This window comes from Triticum dicoccoides, chromosome 4A, assembly GCF_002162155.2.
Source record: "Triticum dicoccoides isolate Atlit2015 ecotype Zavitan chromosome 4A, WEW_v2.0, whole genome shotgun sequence".
In the NCBI taxonomy this organism is placed as follows: Eukaryota; Viridiplantae; Streptophyta; class Magnoliopsida; order Poales; family Poaceae; genus Triticum; species Triticum dicoccoides.
Window position 1 is genome coordinate 133,438,022 of NC_041386.1, and position 3,349 is coordinate 133,441,370.

Sequence of the window (3,349 nt, forward strand, 5' to 3'; positions counted from 1 at the left end):
CCACCAGAGAAGAAAGGAAGGGGAAGAAGAGAAGGAAGGGGGCGAACCCCCTCTTCTCCTTCTCCTACTCGGTCACCTGCCATAGGGGGGCGTGACACCCATTGTGGGCTGGTGTGCTCCCCTCTCATGGCCCATACGGCCCATATATTTCCCTCGGGGGTTCCGGTAACCCCCTCGCTACTCCGATAAATACTTGATACATTCCAGAACACTTCCGGTGTCCGAATACTATCGTCCTATATATCAATCTTTACCTGTCGACCATTTCGAGACTCCTCGTCATGTCCGTGATCTCACCCGGGACTCCGAACACCATTCGGTCACCAAATCACATAACTCATATAATACAATATCATCATCGAACGTTAAGCGTGCGGACCCTACGGGTTCAAAAACTATGTAGACATGACCAAGACACCTCTCCGGTCGATAACCAATAGCAAAACCTGGATGCTCATATTGGCTCGTACATATTCTACGAAGATCTTTATCGGTCAAACCGTTATGACAACATACATTATTCCCTTTGTCTATCAGTATGTTACTTATCCGAGATTCAATCATCGGTATCTGCATACCTAGTTCAATCTCGTTACCGGCAACTCTCTTTACTCGTTCCGTAATACATCACCTCGTGACCAACTCCTTAGTCGTTTCTTGCAAGCTTATGATGTGTATTACCGAGAGGGCCTAGAGATACCTCTCCGATATTCGGAGTGACAAATCCTAATCTCGATCGATGCCAACTCAAAAAACACCTTCGGAGATACTTGTAGAGCATCTTTATGATCACCCAGTTACGCTGTGACGTTTGATAGCACAAAAGACATTCCTCCGGTATTCGGGAGTTGCATAATCTCATAGTCGAAGGAATATGTATTTGACATGAAGAAATCAATAGCAATAAAACTGAATGATCATTATGCTAAGTTAACGGATGGGTCTTGTCCATCACATCATTCTCCTAATGATGTGATCCCATTATCAAATGACAACACATGTCTATGGTTAGGAAACCTTATCCATCTTTGATCAACGAGCTAGTCTTGTAGAGGCTTACGAGGGACACGGTATTTGTTTATGTATTCACACATGTATTTAAGTTTCCGATCAATACAATTCTAGCATGAATAATAAACCTTTATCATGAATAAGGAAATATAAAATCACAACTTTATTATTGCCTCTAGGGCATATTTCCTTCAGTCTCCCACTTGCACTAGAGTCAATAATCTAGTTCACATCACCATGCGATTTAACACCCATACTTCACATCGCCATGTGACCAACACCCAAAGAGTTTACTAGAGTCAATAATCTAGTTCACATCACCATGTGATTAACACCCAAAGAATACTAAGGTGTGATCATGTTTTGCTTGTGAGAGAGGTTTAGTCAATGGGTCTGTCACATTCAGATCCGTATGTATTTTGCAAATTTCTATGTATACAATGCTCTGCATGGAGCTACTCTAGCTAATTGCTCCCACTTTCAATATGTATCCAGATCGAGACTCAGAGTCATCCGGATTGGTGTCAAAGCTTGCATCGACGTAACTCTTTATGACAAACTCTTTATCACCTCCATAATCAAGAAATATTTCCTTAGTCCTCTTAGGTAACTAAGGATAATTTTGAATGTTGTCCAGTGATCTACTCTTGGATCACTATTGTACCCCCTTGCCAAACTCATGGCAAGGTACACAATAGGTCTGGTACACAGTATGGCATACTTTATAGAACCTATGGCTGAGGCATAGGGAATGACTTTCATTCTCTCTCTATCTTCTGCCGTGGTTGGGTTTCGAGTCTTACTCAACTTCACACCTTGTAACACAGGCAAGAATCCTTTCTTTGACTGATCCATTTTGAACTTCTTCAAAACTTTATCAAGGTATGTGCTTTGTGAAAGTCCTATTAAGCATATTGATCTATCTCTATTGACCTTGATGCCCAATATATAAGCAGCTTCACCGATGTTTTTCATTACAAAAATTCTTATTCAAGTATCCTTTTATGCTATCCAGAAATTCTATATCATTTCCAATCAACAATATGTCATCCAGATATAATATCAGAAATGCTACAGAGCTCCCACTCACTTTGTGGTAAATACAGGCTTCATCGTAAGTCTGTATAAAACGATATGCTTTGATCACCTCATCAAAGTGTATATTCCAACTCCGAGATGCTTACACCAGTCCATAGATGGATCACTGGAGCTTGCACACTTTGTTAGCACCTTTAGGATCGACAAAACCTTCTAGTTGCATCTTATACAATTCTTCTTTAAGAAATCCACTAAGGAATGCAGTTTTGACGTCCATTTGCTAAATTTCATAATTATAAAATGTGGCAATTGCTAACATGATTCGGACTGACTTAAGCATTGCTACGGGTGAGAAGGTCAAGTAGGATTCGAATCCTACTTGGGGTTTCCCCAAGTGGCGCCCCCTTTCCATTTTCTACCAGAGAAGAAAGGAAGGGGAAGAAGAGAAGGAAGGGGGCGAACCCCCTCTTCTCCTTCTCCTACTCAGTCACCTACCATAGGGGGACGCGCCACCCATTGTGGGCTGGTGTGCTCCCCTCTCATGGCCCATATGGCCCATATATTTCCCTCGGGGGTCCCGGTAACCCCCTCGCTACTCCAATAAATACTTGATACATTCCAGAACACTTCCGGTGTACGAATACTATCGTCCTATATATCAATCTTTACCTCTCGACCATTTCGAGACTCCTCATCATGTCCGTGATCTCACTCGGGACTCCGAACAACATTCGATCACCAAATCACATAACTCATATAATACAATATCGTCATCGAACGTTAAGCGTGCAGACCCTACAGGTTTGAGAACTATGTAGACATGACCAAGACACCTCTCCGGTCGATAACCAATAGCATAACCTGGATGCTCATATTGGCTCATACATATTCTACGAAGATCTTTATCGGTCAAACTGTTATGACAACATACATTATTCCCTTTGTCTATCAGTATGTTACTTGTCCGAGATTCGATCGTCGGTATCTGCATACCTAGTTCAATCTCGTTACCGGAAACTCTCTTTACCCGTTCCGTAATACATCACCTTGTGACCAACTCCTTAGTCATTTTCTTGCAAGCTTATGATGTGTATTACCGAGAGGGCCTAGAGATACCTCTCCGATATTTGGAGTGACATATCCTAATCTCGATCTATGCCAACTCAACAAACACCTTCGGAGATACCTGTAGAGCATCTTTATGATCACCCAGTTACGCTGTGATGTTTGATAGCACACAAGGCATTCCTCCGGTATTCGGGAGTTGCATAATCTCATAGTCGAAGGAATATGTATTTGA